Below are 27,137 nucleotides of genomic sequence, written 5' to 3' on the forward strand. Positions count from 1 at the left end.
ACTCATTTTCTGTCTCTTCAAATACATTTTAGCCACAGTCTTGCCCTAGAGGACAAAGAGGATGAAGGAACTGTTTTAGTCCCTAATAGTTGTTCTTTTTCCCTCTCTCCAAAATGGCCATAAACAAATACTTGATTAAAAGAAAATGTATCAGGGCGCTGGGTGGCTCAGGGGTTGAGCATCTGCCTTTGGCTCAGAGTATGATCCTGGAGTCTCAGGATCAAGTCCTGTATCAGGCTACCCACAGGGAGCCCGCTTCTCCCTCTGCCTATGTCTCTGCCCCTCTCTCTCTGTGACTCTCATGAATAAATAAATAAAATCTTTAAAAGAAAATATATCAAGAATTCACTCTGTATCATTAGACATTAAAGATGGGGCAAAAGGAATTAGTAGTAATCACACACAACAAGTGAGTCAGGAAACATTCCTTGGCTCCGAGGCTCTGTCCACCAAAAGCAGTGAAAGCTAAGCATGTAGGACTACAGACACACAGTGAAGCAAACACTGTCTCTTGTCTAGAAGCCCAGGGAAGGTACCACTCAGAGTTTACACGTGAACCAACCCAAAAAGATGAAGGAGGCTTTTCTGGATGAAAAAAGGTGGCAAGGTGTTCCAAAAGGATGTCTTTTGAGGGCACACAGATATGAGAGAGGCAAGGCTCATTCTCAGAGCCTTTAAGTACCCTCAAATGGGAACATCTGCTGCCCGGGAAGAAATGGAGAGGATACTGAAACAAAAGAGGGGACCCAGATTTTAAAGTGCTTGATGCATCATACTAATAATTATTAGCTGTGGTTACTGGGCACCACTTCAGGCTTCTAAGTGGAGCTTTGATGCAATTGTTCTAAAAAAATGAACACTGGCTATAGAAGGAGGATGTACCAAAAAAGAGAAGAATGCAGTGATATGGCAGGGAAAGAGGGGTGCAAGCACAGCCTGGCACAGCTGGGTGGGGAGTGCCGCTGCTCCCCCGGACAGGCCACCCTGCAATGCCACAGAGTATTCTTTACAGCAAAAACGGTGCTGCCCCTGTGTTCAATGCCTACCAAATCACAGGCTTGAAAACCACAGGTCTGACACTCACGCCCTCAAGCTATGCCTATTCTGTCACAGAATCTTGAGCCACAGAGCTCAGCTCTGAGATACAACCCTGCTCCTACTATAGATACTCATTAGCTGTGCAATCTTGAGAAACCACGTAGCTTGTACAAAACTCACCACTTTTTTTAATCTATAAAATAGGAATAGCCATAACCTATACCTTGGCTATTTGGAGAACTAAATAACATTTGTGAATTTGTTTTACAAATTGTAAAATGAATTGCATTTGCTAATATAGTGTAGGCCTATTAAGTAGGGATTTCCAAAAGAACCATAACTTTGAAGGATATTCTTACTTCCTTGATTTTAGGAGAAAGCTCATGGCATGGGGGTAAACAAAAGCTGGTACCAGCCTACTGAGTTTAATCCTGGCTCTGGCACATGCCTGGGATCCAAAACCAATTCAATGATTTTTCTGTGCTTTTGTCTCATCTATAAAATGGGGCTTAAAAATAACTCCCCCACCCAGGGTAACTAAAGGTTAAATAAATTTTTATAGGAAAGTACTATCACTGGCCAAGAGTGACTGCTTGATAAGGGGTAGCAGTCACTGTTCTGCTGTGATTTAAATTCAGGACTTGAAATTTTAGGATTTAGGAGTTCAGCCATTATCTGTACTATCATGGGTACAGTACGCAAAGTAATGGCTGTCCACACGCATCCAAGTCCTAATCCCCAGAACCTATGAATATGGCACATTCCATACAAAAAGGGATGTAGGGCTTGCAGGTGGAATTAAGGTTTCTAATCAGCTGACTTTAAAATAGGAAGATTATTCTGGATTTTCTCGGTGAGCTCAGTTTAATCACACAAGTTCTTTAAAACAGCATTTGACAGGTGGGTGAGAAAGAGGAGATGAATGGAGAAAGATTTGGCCTGCCATTGCCAGCTTTTCAGGTGGAAGAAAGGGGCCCAGGGCATAGTGAGCCTCCCATGTGCAGTGCAGAGTCTGATGTACAAGAGAGCAAGAAGCTACAAGGTATTCCCTATTCCCAAAAAATGTACAAAATAAAAATGTAATAGAAAATAACAAGGGGAACTTAAACTGAGTTCCTGGAGGGGTTCAATTATGAACTCACTTGTTCAGATGGGGAAGAACCTTCTAAAGACTTTAAGTAAAACCTGAAGTATGAAGACTTTAAGCATTAAGGAGCAGGTGGGATTTAGGCAGAGCCGTGTATTTGTGGGGTGGGGAAAGGTGGTTGACTCTCCTAGGTGCAATAGCTGCATCTATGAAATAAGTTGACAACAGGCAGATTAACAGGAGGAAAAGCATACAAGTGCATTGATGTTTAATATTACTTGTCTGGGGCATTACAGGGAAAAAAATTAATACCCTAAAAAGATGTGAGATTTGAGAACTTATATATTATCTTTATAGGGAAGGTGGGAAATTGAAGGAGGTGTAGGCCACTTGAGGGCCTGTAAATGATTTTTAGGAAGGAAGAACGGGCCCTCAGAAGAGTAGATGGGAGGTATGGTAACATGTGACCAAGTTTATCTGGGTATGGTGTCCATTTTTAATCTCTTCTCCTGTGGTAAGAGTCAGTTTCCCATTATGATAAAACTCTGGGGAAAGAATTGATGACAACTGAGTTCCTTTTTGGAAGAGCTGTTTTCAGGTAGGTAAAGGAATTTCAGAGAGAGCCCCTCCCTGCATTTGCTGTTTTTCAAATGCCTTCAGCTCAAAATAATTCTTAGACTAAAGAAGTACCATTTAGGGCAGGAGATTCTATCACCCTGCACATTCAATAAACAATTCTTAATCCCTAAAAGACTCAGAGATGAATGTGGCATGGTGTTTGCCCTTAGGGCTTCAAGGAAGAGTTTAGGGGTTTGATAAGAGAAGTGCTAGCTGCTGAGTGGAGCACAGACTCAGAGGCAGGGGTGTGATAACTTTGGTGAAGGATGGTAATTGTGGATCTGACGAGCCCACAGTAGGTGAAGGTTCACACAGGTGACCAGTAAGAGACTAAGTCAGCTTTTTTCAAAACTGGCTGCACATCAGAAACCCCAAAGGGAGCTTTACCAAAGCATCTGCTCTACATGTGAATATCTGTGTCAAGAACCCACTGACCAAACACAATTGCCAATGGATCTTGCTGCACAGCAAGGGTTGACCACTGCTAGAACAGGTCAGACCATGGAGACTAGACTATAGAGGTTCTAAATTTCGGATTACCTGAAGCCAGTGAGCAGTAGACTGCTGTGGATCAGGTATGATGGAGAGGCTCCCTATCCAAGTGGCTAAATATGGATGGAAAGGAAGAAATGAAAGACACAGGTACTGTGATAGTCATGGTGAACAGGTAGGAGGGAAGGAGTATGCAAACAGGGCCAGCTAAATTGTAAAACCCTGAGGACACGCCGACATTCACTGCCCCACCCCTGAGTGCCTAGTACCTCAACTCACACATGACAACTGGACAGGTATTTGTTGAATAAATTTTTGGATAAAATATATGAAAAAAATCTGGATAACTGGAAGCTACGGAATATGTGTGACCAAGAGACAATCTAGAAACTCAAGAGGATAAATGTTCAGAAAAAAGGTATAAATTCAGTTTTAGACTTACTAAATTCAAGTGAACTGATGTGATAGTAAGGGTCCAAATAGTTGACAAGTCTATCTGGTATATAAAGGAAAGTCACAGGGCTCCTGAGTTTCAATAAGTTTCTGTCACCTCCTCCTTTTTCATGTGTATGTGACCAGGAGGCTAAAATATGCATTATATTTCTAACAGGCTAGATCTATTCTGAGGTCTACTGAGTGCCACTAGAAGGTGTGATATCTGCCACAGAGAATTCCTGATTGACAAAGACATTTAGAACAGCCACAATGGAGAAGCAACATGGAAACAAAGGAGCCTATGAAGCACAGCCATCCTAAAATGAAGTAGGAAAAACTTAAGGCTATATTAAATATATATCTAAATTTCCAAGAAAGCTGCCAGTTTCCCATATGCCTCCCCAACAATACACATACCCCTAAATGCAAGTATGGGTCTAAAGAACCTGTTTAGTCAATTCCTGACTTCTGTGGGAACCGTAATATCATATGCCAAAGGGAAGAGGTAAATGCACAATCAGAAATCAATGCTGGGATCCCTGGGTGGCGCAGCGGTATGGCGCCTGCCTTTGGCCCAGGGCGCGATCCTGGAGATCTGGGATCGAATCCCACGTCAGGCTCCCGGTGCATGGAGCCTGCTTGTCCCTCTGCCTGTGTCTCTGCCTCTCTCTCTCACTGTGTGCCTATCATGAATAAATAAAAATTAAAAAAAAAAAAAAAAAAAAGTACTCTTCGTTTTAAAAAAAATAAAAAATAAAAAAAATAAAAAATAAAAAATAAAAAAGAAATCAATGCTATCTCTGATTTCTCCAAGCTCAACACGAACATTTTAACTTTAAAAATGCTCCCCATTATTGGGGTGCCTCGGTGACTCAGCCAGTTGAGCATCTGATTTTTTATTTTGGCTCAGGTCATGATCTCATGGTTGTTGGATTCAGTCCATACCTGGTGGGTAGTTTAAGATTCTCCTTCTCCTCTCCCTCTGCCCTTCCCCTGCTCTTGCACATATTCTAAAATAAATACATCTTAAATAAATTAATTTAAATGTCCCCTATTACTTATAGCTTGATTTTTTTTTTTTTTTAGTGATTTCATATAGGTTATTTTGATGAAAGCTGAAAGTCTTGGTTATTACGTATTATGTACCTGAAATTAATAGAATAGAAAGACCCTCCCTTTAGTGACTATTTTTCCCCTTGTGACTCATACAATTTTCCTTTTGTCCTCTCCACCCAGTATGGATCAGTGAGTGTTCTGGCAGTCTAACTCATGTATACGTCAGTACTAAAAACAGAATATAAACATCAACTGAAGGTAAGACTAGCTAATGTTAACATCTAGGTGAAGAAGAACAGGTTAATTAACAAGATGGGCAAAAGGGGGGAAACAGGACTATGAAGAAGGAGGAGGGAAGTCCTCCTAGCTTTTCAGTACTTAACCCACCTGTTCCATCTATCATATTCAGGAAATTAAAAAAAAATATTAATACCATAGAAAGGAGAACTAACTTTCAGTTACCTCCAGATCTATGATCCTGCTTTAATTATGGAAGAAAAAGCAAATGAACCCAATAAAACAAAAATTGCTCAGGGATATAAAGCTACTTATCCTTCTGAAGTCAAAATGATCAATAGTCTTGCTTATAAAAGTCTTACTTATTTATGAGCCATTTTTATGAATTATTTAATTATGATATGACCTTAAGTTACTGATATATCCTGGAAACTGTAGCTTCTGTAGATTCCTCAGAATTTATCCTGCACATTCTATGCTATTATACTCTTGAATCACCCAGCTGGACTCGTCCAGCTATTAGTTCCTTCACCCTTCCCTTTCTTCAAACCCTGTTACCAAATCCTTGGTGATCTTCCCTTCTAGAACCAGAGGCAATACCAACCCCAGCATCTATCCAAACCTTTAATGCACCCACACAGCACCTTTATTTGTGCAAATGAAGATAAATACATTTATGAAATTGTCAGAACTTATGGCTATTTCCAGTGTCTGTTCTCTGATTTCTGTCCTTGTCTTGGGAATTTTCTCCATATCGTGATGTCCTTCTCCTAACCTCTCTGGCTCCCTGTATTCTCTCCCTCTGTTAAAACAGGAACAGATTTGCTATCATTAGTTTGTCTTTGACAGAAACACTTTGCGACAAAATGCCACATATTTCAAACTATCCCATTCAATGCCTGCGTGGACCAATCTCTACCTGTATGACAAAAGATTTTGTTTTCTGTTTAAAGTTGAGTTTCTAAGCTGAAAATTTGAAAGGTATGACTTTAAATGTCTTGAAGATAGAATAAATAAATGCCTTGAAAATAAATCTCCTTCAGATGTTAAGCTGCCTAAGGAAGAAAATACCCCCAAAAGCAATTAGATCCTTGGACCACAGCCTTTTCTTTTTTTTTCACCCCATCTCTTAATCTCTTTCTCTTTCTATTCCTCTAAGGCCCTTCATATGGATTAGAGCCAAGAGCAGAGAACCCAAATACCAAATACAACCTGTCTCCTGTCTCATCCACGAAGAACAGGGAACCCAAATACCAAATACAACCTTATTAGAGGTCTATTAAAATCTCTTGGGAGGCTTTTTATCAAACTACTTCCAGTGTATTCCCTCTTCATTTTTATTCATTCCCACTGGGGCCATGCTTCTCTAAGCCTAATTTTCTACCACCCCAATTAAGAATCGGTGATAGTACCCCATTGGGGGAAGAAATGAAGAAGGGGTGTTTAATCTTTTTTTTTTTAAGATTTTATTTATTTATTTATGATAGTAATGGAGAAAGAGAGAGAGGCAGAGACACAGGTAGAGGGAGAAGCAGGCTCCATGCACCGGGAGCCCGATGTGGGATTCGATCCTGGGTCTCCAGGATCGTGCCCTGGGCCAAAGGCAGGCGCCAAACCGCTGTGCCACCCAGGGATCCCAGAAGGGGTGTTTATGACTATTACAAAACCTGGTGATCAAACAGGAGTACTTCAGAAGAACAATAGTGTTAGCATCCAGGACACTCAGGATTTTATCAAGAATGAGATGTTCAAGAGATTCCACATAGACTACATAGCAGCCTGGCAGCATGAAAAGGTTTCAATAGATCTCTGAACTGTGAAGATAATACTTGAATGCTCAGTGGTAAGTAACACATGTGGGCACCAATACAACCAGCATTAGAGTATATCAGAAAAACCATTAAAAACTGATGGAAAGAGCCCAGATGTCCATGGACAGTTGAATGGATAAAGAAGATGTGGTATATATACAATGGAATATTACTCAGCCATCAGAAAGGATGAATACTTATCATTTACATTGACATGGTTGGAACTGGAGGGTATTACGCTGAGTGAAATAAATCAATAGAGAACGAATTATCATACAGTAAATAGCATAGAGGATCATAGGGGAAGGGAGGGAAAACTGAATGGGTAGTCATCAGAAAGGGAGACAAACCATGAGAGACTCTTTAACTCTAGGAAACAAACTGAGGGTTGCTGGAGGGGAGGGCTTGGGGGATGGGGTAACTTGGTGATGGGCATTAAGGAGGACATATGATATAATGAGCCCTGGGTATTGTATACAACTGATAAACTGTTGAACACTGAGACTAATGGTGTACTATATGTTGGCTAACTGAATTTAAATGAAAAATGGAAAAACAATAGAGCTGTAATAAAGGGGAAAAAAACTAAGAAACATAATAATGTCACTGCAGACACTGAACACATGCCAGAAAGACATGCCAACAAAATTGTAATCTAGTATTTGAAAAAAATTTGGAAAATAATGATAGGAGCTTTGAAAAAAAAACAAAAACAAAAAAACCCAGCATCATCCAGATTTAGAAAAACTCAAAGAGAAGCTAACTGGAGAACACAAAGACTTAAAAAGTTTATACCATTTAAGAAAATATTTGAGAAGAAAACTTTGTCTTAAAACTTCAGACTAAAAAAGAAATAAAACCATGAATGAAAACCACAAAAAATAGCTTAAAAAAATAGAAGAGGAAAGAATGATTATTTTAAACAAAAATAGTATTTATAAATATAAATTATAAATCATATTTATATAAATATGTATTATATATAAGTAAAAATATGTATTATATATTTATATATATATATAAATGAGATCCAGGATACATGTAAAAGAAATCTTTTAAACAAAAGAGAACAAAAAAAAAAACAAAACAAAACAAACAAACAAAAAAAAGAGAACAAATACTATCAGCCATAATTCAAAACTACTTTTCTGAGATTAAAAAAAGACTTGCACTACATATCAAAAAGACACACCTAACCCAAAAAATAAAATAAAATAAAAAGACACACCTGGCAAAAAAAAAAAATTTTTTTTTTAGATTTTATTTATTTATTCATGAGAGACACACACAGAGAGAGAGAGAGAGAGAGAGAGGCAGAGACACAGGCAGAGGGAGAAGCAGGCTCCATGCAGGGAGCCCGATGTGGGACTCGATCTCAGGTCTCCAGGATCACACTCTGGGCAGAAGGCGGCACCAAACCGCTGAGCCACAGGGCTGCCCACACCTGGCAAAATTGACCCAGGATTGCCTACACCTAAACATAGTCTACTAAAACTACCAATCTTTAAATAAAAATTCCTTGTGGCACACAAATAAAAGGTCAGTATTTTTTATAAAAGAAAGAAAATGAGACTGTCATCATACTTTTAGATAGCAGTACTTTATGCCAGAAGACAATGGGGTAGCATATTTAAGAAATACAAGGAAAATGAATGTGAGCTAAAGACTTTATATGCAGCTGCAAGGATCCTTAAATGTAATGGTTACAATTTTTATGCTCCTGTAAGAACTCAGAGAGTATTGCTCCAATGAGCATTTCCTGAGGAAATTAGTGGAGAACAAGTTCAAACAACCAAAATTGTTAAAAAAAAAAAAAAAAGAAGACCTCAATAATAGAACTGATAGACATTAAATATATTTAATGAACAACTATATATTCTAAGGGAGACACTATAAAATGTAATAGTAACTTGCTATGTACACATCGAATTGAATTATCTAAAAATGAAGGAAGGCAGATCAGAAAAAGGAGATGAAAAGTAGAATAAGCTCTCTGATTGCCTCAAAGGTATCAATGGGGGCTAAAAGATACTGGTTGAAAGTAGATTCCAGAATCTGAGGGACAAGGTGAAGAATGGGTTGCTAGCTAATCTCAATTTTATTCATAGTCAGATATTAAGAGAAAGTAGTTAAAAGGAAATTAAAGTCATCACACAGATATTAATAAATCATAACTCATAAAGAAATAAAAAGGCATTAGAACAAAGAAATACCAAATTTTCTCAATATAAAAAGGTTATGCAAAAGAGAGTGCAAGCAGGTCATAGAGACAGGTGCTTCTTAATCTCTGTAGTGGAGAACCAATAGTTCACTCTTCCAGTCAATTGCACCTCACTGCTTTTGCTAAGTAGAAAGTCACATGGTTTGATTTGTCATGCTTAATGGCATGGCAAATTAACTCAATATTTTCAAAAGTTTTATTCCACTTTCTGTACATATATCATGGCTTGGTAACAAGCTATTCATGGACAAGCACTGGTAAAGACCACACAGTGAAAAAATAGTGTAGGAGCAATATAGACTCAGGTAAATAGATATGTGTGTATTTGTGTACACATACATACTTCTATATATATGGAAATAGGCGTAACAAATATGGCAAAACTGATTTAAATAAATTAGAACCTCATTAGACTAACTCTAATTCCATGGTGGCTACATAAGCAAACCAAAATCTAAGCCTGTAAATGCCTCAAGGTTACCAAATTGAAATCTAAGGACAGCCAATCACAAATAGCTGGTTGGGCTATAATTATTTCAAATGGAGAAAAGTCTGCAAATTATGCTACCATATCTAGTAAAGAGGAGGAGGATAAAATGTGATATATACATGTTAATTTTATATACTCATATATAAGCATATATTAAAATATGGCTACAGGTTTTCTTTTGCTTCGGTGCCTGTGGTTCTTGGTCACACTATCTGGAAGAAGGAAGAGGTAGACCAGATGTAGAGTGGTGGGCAGCAAAACAAAGTTTACTGAATGATAGTAAAGTTATTGAGCAACAGTACAAAGCTCTCGAAGAGGGAGGGGACCCGAGAGTTTTTAAGTCTAGGGGTTTTTATGGGCTTGTGGGGCTGTTTTAATCTGATTAACCCCTCCCTGTGCCTGTCACCCAACAAGGTTTTTGTCATCTACCTGTCATGTGGGAAAGGGTGGAGGGCTCCTTCCAGGGTGGTGTAAAATCCTTTTAAGAGTGGTTTCCTCTCTGGGCACCGGCCCTGAATCCCTGGCCTGCCTTTCTTCCAACTCTCCTTCATTAATATGAATGAAAAAACAAATCACAGCATTTAAAAATAAAATAGTTACCTAAAGGTAGAGAAAGGAAATAGGACAGAGGGGATAGGGAAAGAAACTAGGTTTATGTTGTAAATTTGGCTTTAGAGTCATATAATAAAACTGTGCATAATTATAAAACAAAATTCAATTTAAAATAAAGCACTCCCCTACACGTCAAAAGCCAAATGGGACGACTGTGCCTGTGCATCCAGTAGGTGGCATAACAACACTAAGAGGGCTAGTCCAAGTGATTTAAACACAGCGATTTGACTGTTCCTCCCAAGTGGAATGTTATTAGAAGAACAAAACAACTGCCAAGAAGCTTCGACTTTTTAAATCAGTTTTTTGGTGGTAGCCTTAATAACTGTTGTGTGTGCATATTATGGGTCAAGTGAATGTATAATTATACTCCTGATGTGAAAGACTTTAATATTTGACATGGAAGGACACTCAAAAAAATTCCCCTCCAACTAAAAGCAACCAAGGGCTCCTTGAAGAAATAGCTGATTACAGATTTGTGGCAGGAAATGTACGAGATGAACCTAGCATATCAAAGGCTGCTTCCAGGATACCAAGTTAGAGAGGCTCCCAGGGGCCCAAGATGAGAAAATTTGAATAATAAATATAGTTACTGCAGTAGATTGAAACACATCAGATGGATTAAAAAATTCATGAACTCCTAATGATGCTGTGAAAATAAAATACTAACGATTATCCTCAAGAAATCATTCTTTTACAAGCTAGCAAAGGGATGAGATCATTTCATCTGCCTTCTCTATACAAACTATTCCAAGCAACCACATAGTTAAGATGTTTCTTTAACATAGGTATTCCATCTAACAAAGTTTTTAAATTCCAGTATCACCACTTTACAACCTTTAATTAATTACTAGATCTAGACAATGATAATCAATGACAGTATCACAAACTCTCTCCCACACACACACAAAATCTCAACAACAACAACAAAAATCCACCAGAGAGGTGCTTCTGCATGTAGGTATACACTACTGCCTGTGGCATATTTGTGCCAAAAATTGAACCTCAATCTAAGGACATCTGTAAACTATCCAACACTAACCACATGTGGCTACTGAACATTTGAAATGGGACCAGGCCACATCAAGACATGCTGCAAGTGTAAAATACACATCAGATTGCAAAAAGTTAGTATGAAAATAAAATGTAAAAAAAAATAAATAAATAAAAATAAAAATAAAAAATAAAAAATAAGAAAAAAAAAGAAAATAAAATGTTTGACTACAAACTAAAATAATACTTAAATATAGTAGGTTAAAAATTATGTCACTGGATTAATTTCAACTTTTTTCTTTTTTAAAATGTCTTATTTTAAAATACTTATGGTTCATGTTCAGTTTCTATTTGGACAATGAGTCCTGCTCTAGTTCTATCTACAACCTTTATAGGAAATGCCTTGGACAGAAGAACATGTTAGATGACACCAGAAGAATGGAAACAAAATGCAGGCTTTCAGAAATTCAGCAATTCCTATTTCTAATTTGTTTTAATGAAAGAATCAAAGTAACTAAAAATGTATGTGCCTGAGTATTGTGGTTCATGTGTAAGGTAGCCCTAAATATTAATATATATGAAATCATGGATTTGGAGTTATATTTTCTCCACTGCTTATAAAAATAAGTGCATGACAATTAAAAACATATATCTTAGCATCGCTTTATCATCTGTGATAAGTGAACAGCACTATGGAAAACAAACACATAGTTATTTCTTTTTATTAGAAAACCTTTGTTTAATATTCCTTATATTCTAAAACTCCAAAACTCATTTCTACCTCTCATGAGAATGAACTTGTTTAAAATAATTGTCTTGGTAAAACCTAATACAAAAACAAGTTGGATATGTAAAATTTTTAAATCCTCCCTGTCATCTGTTCCATCTTTACTATTTATCCCAAATTAAAGATCAAATTAATAAATGTATTATAAAACCTTGAAAACTGCAAAAGTTACATATGAAGTTTACACAGACTTCAGCTTTAATATGGTATCTCTTACATACCTAACATAATAGGCACCCAAAAATATTAGGTAATTTGTCTCTCAGTTCATTAAATGAGAAATTACATAATGGTACCTAAATTTTTACTTCTATTTTTACTCCAAGGCGTAAAATTATGAAGTCAGATAAAATTCTATGATTTTAGCATGCTTTAGCCTTTTATCTAGACAAATATAATAAAATATACAACCCACAGAAATATATATTTACACACTCACCTAGAAAATATACTAATACTATATATATATATTCTATATATATATATATATTCTATATATATATATATATTCTATATATATATATATATATATATTCTATATATATATATAGAAAATAAATCTTGGAACTTTTTTCCCCTTTACTCATACTGCATGAAAGCTAGAGAACACTAGGGGGCAGTGCTGTTAGCTCAACCATCTCCCCTGGGATTGGAAAGAACAGGTCCTGTCAAATTACCAACCACTACTGAGATACATGGGGTCTAATGGTGAAAAAAACAATGTTTAACCTTCGTTTTCTAAACTTGTATGGACTATTATATAGTATAGTTTTCTAAACTTGTATGGACTATACTATATAAAATATATTTATATATATTTAAATAATATATGTATATATACATACATAAATAAAAATTACAATCTCTTGGAAGAGACACCTTGCTTCAACCCTGAGCCCATTAGCTTGGTGACAATCTCAGTAACATTCTCAATTCAATTCAGGTGAATTCCAAGTCAACAAAAGTATATTAAGGAATTAATCCATAATGCCACCTACTACCTACAAAAAGAATAGGGTCAAAATTAAAAGGTTGAAACTTAAAAAAATGAAATGCTATGATTTTTTTTTACAGCCTTTTTACATTTTCTAGAATTAAATTTTTTGTCTATTTTGAGAACATAAAATTCTTGTGAGCAGTGACGTGATGGTATATTTTGCAGAGTATTGGGCATAGTCTAAAGATGCATAATACATGGTAATAAGATAAACACATACATGCCAGACTCAGAACAAGGAGACACTAAGTCTCAATGCCTTTTTAATATACGGTGACTTTTTTTTTTTAAGATTTTATTTATTTATTCATAGAGACAGAGAGAGAGGCAGAGACACAGGCAGAGGGAGAAGCAGGCATCATACAGAGAGCCTGACGTGGGACTCGATCCAGGGTCTCCAGGATCACACCCCAGGCTGCAGGCCGCGCTAAATCGCTGCGCCACTGGGGCTGCCCATACGGTGACTTTTCTAATAAGCAACAAATCCATTTTTTTCTTTCAGAATATAAGAATCTATGAGTACTATATGAGTGATACTCTGAATAGTGGGTTTGACCTACTTAAATTTTCATAAATCATTTTACAGAAGGCACGTTATTTAGTGTTGAGCAATTCTTGCTGTCTACAATATACAACGTAGCAGCAGGTGGTTCAGGTGATTATACAAGTGCATGATTAATGTAATTAATACTAGTTGATTTTGATTCATTTCTTCAGATCTTTTTGGATTTGAAATTGTACCTGGGATTTCTATAGACTATTTATTTTTGGATTTTATAAACAATAAATGGTTCACTCTTCTTTGATGCAGTGGCAATCCTCTAGGCTTTGCAGCCAGAAATTGCAACTCACGATGGTTTCTATCAGATTTGAGGTATTTTTAGTCTTTATCAGTCGGAATCCAATGGCAGAGAGACCTCACTTCAAAGAGTTGAAATGAGAATTTAAAGAACAAGGGGCATGTGGGTGGCTCAGTGGTTGAGCGTCTGCCTTCTGCTCAGGTCATGATCCCAGTCCTAGCATCAAGTACCGCATCGGGCTCCCTGCAGGGACTTCCTCTGGGTCTCTGCCTCTCTCTGTCTCTCATGAATAAATAAATCTTTTAAAAAAATGACGGGCACTGAGGAGGGCACTTGACGGGATGAGCACTGGGTGTTCTACTATATGTTGGCAAATCAAACTCCAATAAAAAAATATACATTAAAAAAACAGTACAAATTGAAACTGTCAGGATCCAAATAAATACATAAAAATAAATAAAAATAATAAAAATAAAAATATTTAAAAAATAAAAAGGTTATCCAGAAATAAACACAGTGGGCATTGGGCCCAACCATAGGCCAGAAGGGAGAGAAAAGGGGGAGAACTAGCATTTCCTGAGCCTGTAGTAACTGTGGCTATAGAGGAGCCACTGTCTTAGAGGGCTCACTACGGAAATGCTGGTATTGGGAGGAAATGGGCCAGATAGACCCAGACCTGCCCAACATCCTCCTCCACTCCTCAAGCCAGGACCTCACTGGACCACCCAGAGCTGGGCAGGGAAGGGTGGATAGCTGGATGGTGGGAGTGGCCACCCAAGATGGAGAATCTCAGGACCACTACATATACTGACTTAATAAGGACAATCTTCTTATCTGAGGTGTCTACATGGTTTCTTCCTTAGCTTTTTTATTTCACTCCCCACATGGTCACCAAATCAAAGAGAAAACATTATTTTAAGGAAACTCTTTCTTACAAATGTCAAGCTTCTAGATGGAACTTTGTTTTCCCTACCTCATATATCTTGTCTCTTATGTCATTCAAGAGGAAGCATTTTCCAAGATATAAAAATCTAGAACTTTTTATCCTCATCATCTCAACATGAGCAGCTTTGGAGTAGATTTAGTGAAGTCTGCTGCCTGCATTTGGAGAGCTCAGTCAGGATCCAGCAAGAAGGGAGACTGGGTTCATTCTCTCCTACATGTTTAAGGAGTTCCTGTTTAAAACCCCAGCTACACAAATCACCCCCAGCCAGGACCAATGGAATCTCACCTTCTTGTGTGGCTCATTCATAGCATTTTTCTTCTTATGATCTACTTTAAACTCAAGCCGAAAATAAATTTAAATGCAACACATGTTGTCACTTTCATAAAATATTGTTCTTCCTATGTCCTGCCCTCCATGCCTCCTCACCTCTCCTTCCTGATTTGTACTAAAAGGATAATAGGAAAGGAAATCTTGCTGGTTTTGTTCATTACAGTAGGAATTATTTAGTGACTGAGATTTTTGTCACATAGGTATGGACAAAGCTCTTAAGGAAAGCAGTTGAGGGGATCCCTGGATGTTCTCAGTGGTTTAGCGCCTGCCTTTGGCCCAGGGCGTGATCCAGGAGTCTCGGGATCGAGTCCCACGTCGGGCTCCCTGCGTGGAGCCTGCTTCTCCCTCTGCCTGTGTCTCTGCCTCTCTCTCCCTCTCTCTCTCTCTCTCTGTCTCTCATGAATAAATAAATAAAATCTTTAAAAAAAAAAAAAAGGAAAGCAGTTGATTAAAGCCAATGACTTTCTTTCAAAAAGCACATTCTGTCCCAAAATGTAATCAGTGAATGAAAATGTATTCTGTTATTTTTCTCTTCCCTCAGAGTCCTCTGCATTATTCAAAGGAAGCCTTGTCATATTTTGTTTCTAACCTTCTTTCCCCTGCACTGTTGAATCCTGTCTTCTTCCCACTTGCAGTACTGGGGCACTGAGTGGGTTGTGTGTGTGGTCCTTGTACATGTAATCTTTGCTTCTTCATCTACTCACTTTTGAAGATAAATGCTTTACAGAAACAGGAAACCAATGGTCTTGTACATTCCTGCCAGGGTGAGGCTATTTTGTGATATTTTATAGCCTTCCTTATGCCACCAAGTCACAAAACTGACTTATCTTCTAACTATTCTGACCAAAATTAAAAACTAGATTCTGTTACCTGCATTGACTCAGATTTTTAATATTGCTCAATCCTCTTGTGATTACCAGGGTACACTTCCTGACATCATTTACAAATAGGTCTTAAAGGTCTTTCAGGGACCACTTGTTAGCCAAAAAATCTTGAGAATTATTACAAAGAAATTTTAAATTTTTAAAAAATGTGTGCAGTTATCAGTGCCAGTATTTACAAATGAGTCTCTTTGTACAGGTTATACAAGTTACTAACAAGACCTAATTTAAGTAGGTGGTAGCTTTTTGTGCATTTTTACTTTTGGAAAGAATGAAAAGAAAAGCTATAGATCTATGCCTTAAAACCAAAATCTATAACCTTAGTTTTAAGGAGCAAGTAAGGCAACCAGGTTTCCCTATTTTGCAAAAGAGTTGCTTGGCCATGGATATTCCAAGCAGGAAATCATTTCCAAAGAGGTTTTAAATCACTAAAATAGAGGTAACAAGTCTAAGGAGATAAACCAAAAAAGTAGGAACTTCTTAAATAAACACTTTTAAGGCATATAGAAATTACAAAAAGTAAATGGATTTTTTTTTTTGGCATATACTGTCTTATTAAACCAGTTTTATCCTATTTATTGTGGAACTACATGATTGGGTTGGCCATCAGGGGAGAGAAGTACTCTGTGATATAGAAGCCCAGTCTCTAATTTTACTTCAATTTTTAGAAATACCACAAAAAAATACACTTCCCGAGAGTCTTTAATATAGAAAGTATGTCAAGGCAGGAAAAAAGGGGAAGTTAAAATGGTTAGTTATAATGAGATAACCAACCACTGTACTCAAGAAATCTACATGTATTACAGTTTGCCTTTTGTGGGGAAAGGATAGAAGATCTTAGAATCTAATCTGGAAGTTAGGTACAATATTAGCATGTGAAGCAGGAATGTGCTAAACTACGTGGTGTGTATGGTTAGCTGTCTGAGCCCAATGGGGCTGGGTCTCCGAAGAAGGGAAGACAAAGCAAAGCAGAAAGTATCTCCCCGATTCTCTAGGCTGCTCAGTCTGCAGCCTTCAGGAGAGACCTCCTCTGCCCCCGACCCCGCCCCAGGAGTCTGCCCATGACTCCCACTGGCCAATGCGGGGAAATTCCCCTGGCAACACTTCCTCACTACCTTAAGGCTTTGACTCCTGATAAAAGCAACAATGTCTCTTACCCCTTCTTTTCAATTCTACCCCATTAACCAAAACTAGAGGGGAAGATACACAAAAACAAGTGTCTCAGAGTCCAATTTAATTCTAGTCATTTGAGTATTTATTGAGAAAGCCTGAGCCAGATAACAGATAAAATTCATAAGGTCTCAGAATGGACTGATGCTTTAGGGATTCAGGAAATGAGGTTTTTAACCTAAAATCAGGACTATAATAAGTCAATGTATACTTCTGGGATTAGTAGGACAGAATTATTGAAGTCTGGGATGGATAGTTAATGCCGTGTAAAGCTCATCTGGTCCATCCACACATCCTGTTTAAATTCATTTATCATCTTGGGCAAGCTTTCATACAGCCTCTGTGTGGATACCTCCAGTGGCTAGTATTCCCTTCCAGTGACATCCAACTGCTCATCAGCTTAATTCCTGCCCATGGCAGCTGCAAAAATGGATGTAGTTCCTCTCCTATGTGTTCCATCACTTTATTAAAATACAGGAACCCCTGGAACCTTCTCCTCCTCATCCTGTACAGCTTTAGTTTGTATCGCCCTCCTCTCCTGGACTCAGAAAAGTCAGCACTGCCTGCCAGCATGGGCCTGAGCTTCATTGATGATGGAAACAACAGCCAGGCTCCATCCCTCCCAACCAGAAGCTCATTTGGATGCGGCTGTTGGAGAGAGAAGCACAAGAAGCTACTGACCACTTAAGGATCTAAAAAGCACTACAATGGAGGGTAGGTGCAGTGAGGAGTGAGTCCAGGGTCTCTTCCATAAATTCATGGGGGAAAGGCAGCAATGAGGAACTACATGCTAAGTTTTGCATCCAGTTGTTTATCCCAGTTAAGTAAACAAGTGTTGAGAACTGGTGCTCAGGCAATTTCAAAACACATTAAGAGCTCTCTCGACTCATGGTCATGGACTGTCACTAAAAATGGACTACCAGGTCTTGGTTGAAAGTGGAGAAACACCGTACAAGCCATAAGGAAAGTACAGGCAAAATTGCTACTATTAGTCTGATGATATCCATGAGTTGAAGACAAAATGCTCTTGAAATTTGTCTAGAAATCTGTATAGTAGGGATACCTGGGTGGTTCAGCAGTTGAGCATCTGCCTTTGCCTCAGGTTATGATCCCAGGGTCCTGGGATCACGTCCCACATCGGGCTCCCTGCATGGAGCCTGCTTCTCCTTCTGCCCATGTCTCTGCCTCTCTATGTCTCTCATGAATAAATAAATAAATCTTTTAAAAAAGAAATAGAAATCTGTATAGTACATAAGAAAGACAGTATCATGATTTGTATTTCATTGGATAATCATTGCAGGATTACTACCTTTGAATAAATTATGACTTGAAATATATCTAAGGAAATAATAAAAGTAAAAATAGATACATCTGAACACATACCTTTTAAACTTTATTTTTTTTCCTTTTAAACTTTAATAATTATAATGATAATTACAACACTAGCTCATATTGTTGTTCTGTGGATTAAGTGAGTTTAAATATGTAAAGTACTTGGAACAATGCCTGGCCCAGAGTAAGCCCAATATAAGTACTTGCTATTATCATATAGACATAATTTTTGTTAGGGTTATAATTGAATTTAGAAATGTAAAATAGGATGAAAGATTAGAAAGATTACCATTCATCTGAATCAGTGGCTTTTTTTTTTTTTTTTTTTTTTTTTTTTTTTAGCAGCAGCAAAGTCATTTTTCAAAATACTTTCTGCAAACAAAGAAGGCAGAGTGGATCCCAGTGAGTAGGCCAGATAAAGAGGAGCCTCTCCGCTTGAAGTGAGGCCCAGATCTCCATTATCAGCAGTATCCACTTCAGGCAACTCTGGAAGCCAGTCTGAAAATTAAGCCAGTGTGCCCTACCATTTCACTGATGAGGGAAATAAGCCCTAGGGAGGTAAATGCCCTTATTCTCAAAGTTAGCACATTCAGATTGCTTTCCAGAAAATAAATAATACTTAATCTACCTGGAAACAGATGGATTTGCAGGACAGTACTCAAAATATTTAACCAGTAACCAGTAAGAATATCTCTGCCTAGCACCAGCCTGGTGCTATTGATAACTTGTTTGTTGCTAAATTAGAGGGCATTATTGTGGGAGGCACAGTGTTACAGTGGAAAGGCTGGGGATACAGGGTATAAAATTGACCCCAGTCTTAACAATTGGTGATTTCAACAATGTAGGGCCATACTGAATGCCAGCTCTGGGTGTTTGAGACATCTTCTGCAGGCTGGAGAAAAGCCACGTCAGATTGGAACTCTGTTGAGTAAACCTACAGTAAAATGGAAGCTCTGGAGAATGGTATCTATTTCCTCTCATTTGGTCTTTCTAGAAATTAAAGTTCTGTTCTTCTCTTCCAAAACATTTAGGCATTTATTGTCTTCCAAAAGAAGGAACTACTAATGATGTTCACCATTTAAAGAAAGTAACAGTATAAATCACCTCTCTTCAATGGGAAAGAAACATGTAGGAGGCATCTGGGTGGCCCAGTGGTTGAGTGTCTGCCTTTGGCTCAAGTCATGAACCTGGGGTCCTGGAATCAAGTCCCTTGTGGGGCTCCCCACAGATAGCCTGCTTCTCCCTCTGCCTATGTTTCTGCTACTCTCTCTGTGTCTATCATAAATAAATAAGTAAAATCTTAAAAAAAAAAAAAAAGAGAGAGAGAGAAAGAATAAGTAAACCAAATATCCATTGCCATAAATGAGTTGGTACTAAAAAAGCATTGCTAAGTTAAAATAAATTTTTTAAAACCAGGTCATTGCAAGGAGTTGAACAGTAGTTGTCTGGGATGAAATTGTAAACGATTGCTCTATTTCTCATCCTAAATAAGTTGAAGAATCCAAACTGGTAGCTGAAAGCTGCTAATTTTAAGAGATGATCTGTAGCTCTTTTTAAAAAATTACAATAATATTTATCATTTCCTTCCACTTATTGAAATAATGACTTCCACTGGTGGTTCTTGACACAGACTATCTGCCTACATAATAGGCAGGTGGTGGTGATGGGGAAAAAACAAGAACAAAGACCCTGCAGGTGTCCCAAATGAGAGAACTGGTAGGTTGGATTTGAATGAGAAGGAGGATGTTCTGGGGGTGTGTGGGGAGAGATGAGAAGGGGGAGAGAAAGCATTATGTGTGTTGGTGGGACAAAGCATACACAAAGACCTTATTATTTTGAGCTAGGATGGCTTCCTGCCACTTCATGAAGTTTAGACTACCCCATATCAAAGGCAGATCTGTACCTCTTTAGTATTCCAGAAAAATGTCTGTGCATCACTTTCTGGCTCCTGGGGGAAGGAGAGAAGGATGGGAGAAAATTCATTTAAGTGTATGACTTAAAATGAAGAGCATTTGGCTAATGAGTAAGCAGCTGTTTGGTTAAGCAAATGACTCATCCTGGGATATTTATGGAGCGCAACTATTTTTCAAGCCTGTAAAAATGTGAGGTTAAAAAAAAGTCTCCCTAAGATCCAAAAACAGATGTTTCTGCATTTATGAAAAAAGTACTACTGAACAGTAAGCTCTTCCATCAGGTTTGTCAATTTATCTATGAAAACATGGGAGTCTTCTTAAGAAGTACTACGTTTATTTTCCTTTCACTGAACAGAGAACATTTACAGATTGGTTATTTTATGCCAAGCATTGTTCTATATCAAAAAATAAACAAATAAATAAGACAAAGCTCCTTTAAGAAGTAAAGTCTGATAGGAAAGTTATAATATATACCTCAAAAATATAATAATTATAAGCGATTTTTAAAAAACACACAAATAGGGGATCCCTGGGTGGCGCAGGGGTTTGGCGCCTGCCTTTGGCCCAGGGCGCGATCCTGGAGACTGGGGATCGAGTCCCACGTCGGGCTCCTGGTGCATGGAGCCTGCTTCTCCCTCTGCCTGCTTCTCCCTCTACTTGTGTCTCTGCCTCTCTCTCTCTCCCTCTGTTACTATCATAAATAAATAAAAATTAAAAAAAAACCACACAAATAAAATTGACAGTATATAAGGCCATAGGCTACAATTGACATAACATTTTTGCTTATAATAATTATATACATATTAATTATATAATTATATATTATATTCAATTATTATACAAATATATTAGCTATATTTATATAAATCTATATTAACATGTTTTATATGTTAATATAACTAATATGTACTTATTAATAACACATAATTAATAGTTGATATTTACTGAGAGCTTACCATGAGCCAAGCTTATGCCTCTGAGGCCTCCTATTAGAAAAGGATGTGTTAGGGTGCCTGGGTGGCTCAGTAAGTTGAGTGTCCAACTCTTGGTTTCAGCTCAGGTCATGATCTAATGGGATTGGGCCCCACACTGGGCTCCATGATCAATGTGGAGTCTGCTTGAGATTCTCTCTCCTCCTATTCTTAAATCAATCAATCAATCAATCTTTTTTTTTTTTTTAAAGAAAGAAGAAAAGTGTATGTTCTGGGGCACCTGGCTGCCACAGTTGGAAGAGTGTGAAACTCTTGACCTTGGAATCACAAGTTCAAGCCCCATGTTGGATATAGAGATTACTTATATAAAACTAAAAAGAAAAGTATGTGTTCCGAAGAAAGTTTAAAATTGAACTGAAAGAAATAGACATATTGAGAACAGGAGAGAAGTGTGACTATAGCCTGAGATGGGAGATGGCTCTTGAGATGGAGCATTGTATTTGGCTCAGAGGCACTTACTAATCACGATAGAAAAGGAAGCAGGATAGGTTACAGAAGCTCAAGGAGGCAGATCATCTACCTGATGTCTTTTTTTTTTTTTTAAGATTGTATTTATTTATTTGAGAGAGAGAGTACACAAGCAGTGGGTAGAGGAAGAGGGAGAATCAGACTCCCCACTAAGCAGGGAGCCCAATGTGGGACTCAATTCCAGGACCCTGGAATCATGACCTGAGCTGAGGGAAGACACAAACTGACTGAGACACCCAGGTGTCTTTGAATAAAGGTCCATACAGGAACTGGATCTGAAATTTCCTTTGAAGAATGGGTGATATTTGAAAAGAAGAAGAGATTTTTGAGGAGAGAGAATGGCTTGAGCAAAAACAATGAGGCAGAGGAGCATCTGACTCCTGGTGTCAGCTCAGGTCTTAATCTCAGGGGTATGAGTTTGAGCCCCACACCAGGCATGGACCCTACTTTCAACACAACAACAAAGCAGTGAGGTTGGAAGTAGGAAACACTCACTGCTCACTAAGTGCAGGGACATTCAGACCAGAACATAGACCCACTTGATTAGGATGGAGGACACACGTGGGGAATAAAGGCTAGCAAGAGCGGTCAGGAATCAGAGGCTCCAGAGCAGGAGAAAGGCTCAAAGACTTACCAAGGACTTACATAAAACTAAAAAGAAAAAGTATGTGTAAATGGAGGGGTAGCAGGAGGATTATTCTGGTTGATCACAACATGTTTTGCTACATGGTTAAGTCTGGAAGGGAGATTCTGGTTAGGAGTTTACTGCAGGTGGTCCTGGGGAAGAGGTGCCATGGGGCTTACCAAGGTTGAGGAAGATAGGATGGCAATGATTGCTATGCTAGGAGATGCACTGAGAGAAAACAACTAAAGATGCTTTAGTGGATGAAAGCGATAGGAGTAAATCTGTCTCATCAGACAAACCATGAGTTCAGACAGGGAAGTTAGAGAGCCAGGTAGTGATGGACAGCCAGGGATGGACACATGATACAGTCTCGCAGGCATCTAAATACGTGGAACCACAACTCAGTATCTACATGGAGACTTGGGATAACTGAAGTGATGAGATCTCTGAGGGAATGTTGAGAAAAAAGCATGCAGACAAGGGGGACTATTGAAGATTACCTGCCCTTAAGGGACATAGTTTTCAAGGCCTGCTGTGACCACATACCACAAAATAAAATAGATTTTCTCACAGTTCTGGAGGCCAGAGGGCCAAGATCAAGATGTTAGATTCTCGTGAGCCCTCTTCTCCTTGGCTTGTCTTCATATGGCCTTCCCTCTATACCTGTCAGTGTCCCAATCTCCTCGTCTTATAAGAATGCTAGTCATTTTGGATTAGGACTCACTTGTGTGACCTCATTTCAAACACAATAACCTGTTTTCAAGCCCTATCTCCAAATACAGTCATAATCTGAGGTACAAGGAGTAAGGACTTCAAGATATGAATTTTAAAGAGACACAATTCAACTTTGGAGGCAAGAGAACTCATAAATGGGGAAAAGGCAGAGCATTAAATCTTGAACAGAAGGACCAGAGAAAAGCACACTCCTCTTTTTGTTTGTATGTTAAGTGGTACCAGAATTGGCATTCTCTGAGATCTTGCCCAATTAAATATCTCTCATTATATAATAGCATTGCAAAGTTAATTTTTAACATCACGTTTTTTCTCAGTTCTGCATGCCATGGAGCAGAGTGCTTGTATTGAGCCAAAAAGGACCTAAATAGACTGTCTTGGGAAAAAGGCAAAGTAGGAGGATCCTGAGCTCACCTCCTCTCACAGACACATCAAGGCTACAACTATATGTATTGCAACTCAGTCTGAAAATGACCTAAAGACTAGTAGAACAGCTCTTTCACAACTAAAGATATAAAGAAAAAAAAAACATATTAAAAAAGGTAGGAGGGGCAGAGACACAGTAGGGAGCTAAACCCCCAGTGCAGCAATCCACAAGCAGAAGGGTTATCACAGGTGTGGAGATCCTACCTGAGGAGCAAGGGGATCACCCTGCCCTGGGGATCTATACCAGGCATATAAGCCTTTGTAATGTCTGGCTTTAATAATCAGTGGGCCTTGGGATGCCTGGGTGGCTCAGTAGTTGGGAAGCTGTCTTCAGCTCAGGTCGTGATCCTGGGATCTGGGATCAAGTCCCACATCGGGCTCCTGCAAAGAGCCTGCTTCTCCCTTTGCCTGTGTCTCTGCCTCTGTGTGTGTGTCTCTCATGAATAAGTAAATAAATCTTAAAAAAAAAAAAAAAATCAGTAGGTCTTAACCCCAGAAGAACCTCAGGATGTGAAACTGAGGAACTGCTCATAAAGGGCCAGTGTACAACAGTACTCACTCCAAGATTCAGCATAGAGGCAGCAGTTTGAAAAGTGTGTTATAAGAAATAATAACAAAAAAAAAAAAGAAAAGTGTGTTATACGAGAAGGAGATTTAATTGGTTTTAGGACATATGCCAGAGAGGCAGTGATCCATGGGAATTTTGTGTAGGAATGCGAGTGTTGATAGATGCCATTTTTCTTGCCCTATTTTAGCCTAGCTGTCCCAACACTGGTAGAAGCCAGGTATCATACTTTCCATCTACCTTGTGAGCACCATTTGCTTCATATTGGGCATCCCCCTGTGGACTCACTCTACTGACCTTGACAGGTACCTCTCCAAAGCAACTCCTACCTGCCATACATGGTGGGCAGACTTGGTAGAGACCAACTATCCCCCAAAGCAACCCCCACCCAATCATATGTGGCAGGCAGCCCTGGGTGAGACTAGCATCCTTCCAAAGTGTTTCCTACCCTAGGGAGTGTGGGGCCTGCCCTGACCATCAGCAGGCCTATTTGTGGGCAGGCCTCTCATCCAGCTTTACTGGAAGTTAAACCCATCCACCAGCATGCCAGCAGCAACTGCAGCTGGACCTTTCAGCCAGCCCTGCCCACCAGTATTCCTGCAGGAGTCGCAGCTGGTCGTTGCTGATGGCTGGGCTAGGGGCAAACTTTGCCTACAAATGTGCTTGCAGCAGTCATGGTCCTGTCACAATAGAAAGGTGCATTCAGCACACAAAGAGGATACCTTGGAGCACCTGATTCTGATGACTGAAGGGATGCACTAGAGGGCCCAACAGAAAGACCTCCTTAATTGGGCCACTTCTTTGAAGACCAGGAGACCCAGCTGACCTACCTAATACATAGAAACAAATGCAGAGTCAGACAAAATGAGAAGACAGAAGAATATGTTCTGAATGAAAGAACATGACAGAACATTAGGAAAAGAACTAGATGAAATGGAGATAAGCAATCTACCTGATAAAGAATCCAAATTATGAAGACTTCAAAAAGAGAAAGTATTTAAAAAGAACCTATCAGAGCTAAAGAATACAAAAACTGAAATAAAAATACACTAGGAGCACCTGGGTGGCTCAGTGGTTGAGCATCTGCCTTTGGCTCAGGTCATGATTCCAGAGTCTGGGATCAAATCACACATCAGGCTCCTCTCAGGGAGCTTGCTTCTCCCTCTGCCTATGTCTCTGTTGCTCTCTATGTGTCTCTCAAGAATAAATAAAATTAAAAAAAGAAAAAAGAAAAATATACTAAATGGAATCAATAGCAGATTAGAGAAGGAAGAAGAATGGATTAGCAATCTGGAAGACACAGTAGTAGAAATCATCCATGAGCAGCAAAAAGGAAAAAGAATTTTAAAAATGAAGCTAGGTTAAGAGACCACTAGGACAACATCAAGCATATTAACATTTGCATTCTAGATGTACCAAAAGGAAAAGAGGGAGAGAAAGGGACAGAAAACTTATTTTAAGAGATAATAGCCAAAAGACACAGTATGTAATTTGGGGAAGAAAACACATTCAGGTCCAGGAAGCAAAGAGAGTTCCCAAAAGATGAACCCAAGAAGTCCACACCAAGACACATAATAATTTAAATGGCAAAAATTAGAGATTAAGAAAAACTTTAAAGACATAAAAGAAAAAGCAACTAGCTACATACAAGAGAATGCTCATAAGATGATCAGCTGATTTTTTAGGAGAAATTTTGCAGGCCAGGTGATATAGTCAAAGTGCTGAAAGGAAAAACCTAAAACAAAGAACTCTATTCAACACGTTTATCATTCAGAGTTACAGCTCCCCACACAAATAAAACTTAAAGGAATTCATCACCACAAAGCTGGTCTTACAAGAAATGTTAAAGGCCCTTTTTAAAACAGAAAAGGCCATAGTTAGAAGAAAATGATGAAAGAAACAATTTCACTAGTAAAAGCAAACATATAGGAAAGTAATAGATCATTTATTAAGCTAGTATGAAGGTTAAGAGACAAAAGTAGTAAAATCAACTATATGTACAATAACTAATTAAAGGACATACAGAATAAAAACCTGTAAAATAGGACATAAAATATGTCATATGCATAAAAGGTAAAGAAGGTTAAAAATGTACTGCTTTCTTAATATGTTCAAACAGAATCAACTATCAACTTAAAATAGACTATACACAGGATATTATATATGAATCTCATGGTGACCACAAGCCAAAAAATCTATAATAGTTACACAAAAAAAATTAAAAGTATTCAGGCATCACTTTAAGGAAAGTAACCAGATCACAAGGGAAGAGAACAAGAGAAGAAAAAAAAATAGAGAAGAATTACAAAAAGCAGCCAGAAAACAATTAACAAAAGAGCAATAAGTACATACATATCAATAATTACTTTAAATGTAAATGGACTAAATGCTCTAATGAAAAGACACAGGTTTACTGGATAAAAAAACAAGATCCACCTATACACTGCCTTCAATAGACTCACTTCAGACCTAAAGATACAGACTGAAAGTGAAGTGATGGAAAAATATATTCCATACAAATAAAAGCGAAAATTAAAATAAAGGGTAGCAATACTTATAGCAGACAAAATAGTCTTTAAAACAAAGACTGTAACAAAAGAGGAAGAATGATATTACATAATGATAAAGGGATCATTCTAACAAAAGGATATAACAGTCTTAAATATCTATGCACCCAGCATAAAGCACCTAAGTATAAAAAGCAAATATTAACAAACATAAAAGGAGAAATTGACAACAACACAATACTATGGGGCTAGAACCTCCTGACAGAAAATCAGTGAGGAAACAGTGGGCTTGAATGACACATTAGACTAGATAGACATAGCAGATATATACAGAATATTCCATCCAAAAATAACAGAATACACATTGTTTTCAAGTGCACATGGAACATTTTTTCAGGATAGATTACATGTTAGGCCACAAAGCAAGTCTTAACAAATTTAAGTAGATTAAAGTCCAATCAAGCATCTTTCCCAAACACAACTGCGTGAAACTAGAAATTACAAGAAAAAAAACGGGAAAAACCACAAACACTTGGATGCTAAACAACATACTACTAAACAAGCAAGTGTCAACAAAGA

At 38.2% G+C, this 27,137-nt stretch overlaps 1 protein-coding gene across 8 annotated transcripts in view; it reads left to right on the forward strand.

Annotated features, from left to right (window-relative positions):
• Positions 1–27,137, forward strand: part of DLGAP1 (DLG associated protein 1) — an 875,942-nt gene that overhangs the window by 422,473 nt on the left and 426,332 nt on the right. The gene's annotated exons all lie outside the window — the stretch shown is intronic.

The sequence above is a fragment of the Canis aureus genome, chromosome 6 (genome assembly GCF_053574225.1).
Source record: "Canis aureus isolate CA01 chromosome 6, VMU_Caureus_v.1.0, whole genome shotgun sequence".
NCBI lineage: Eukaryota > Metazoa > Chordata > Mammalia > Carnivora > Canidae > Canis > Canis aureus.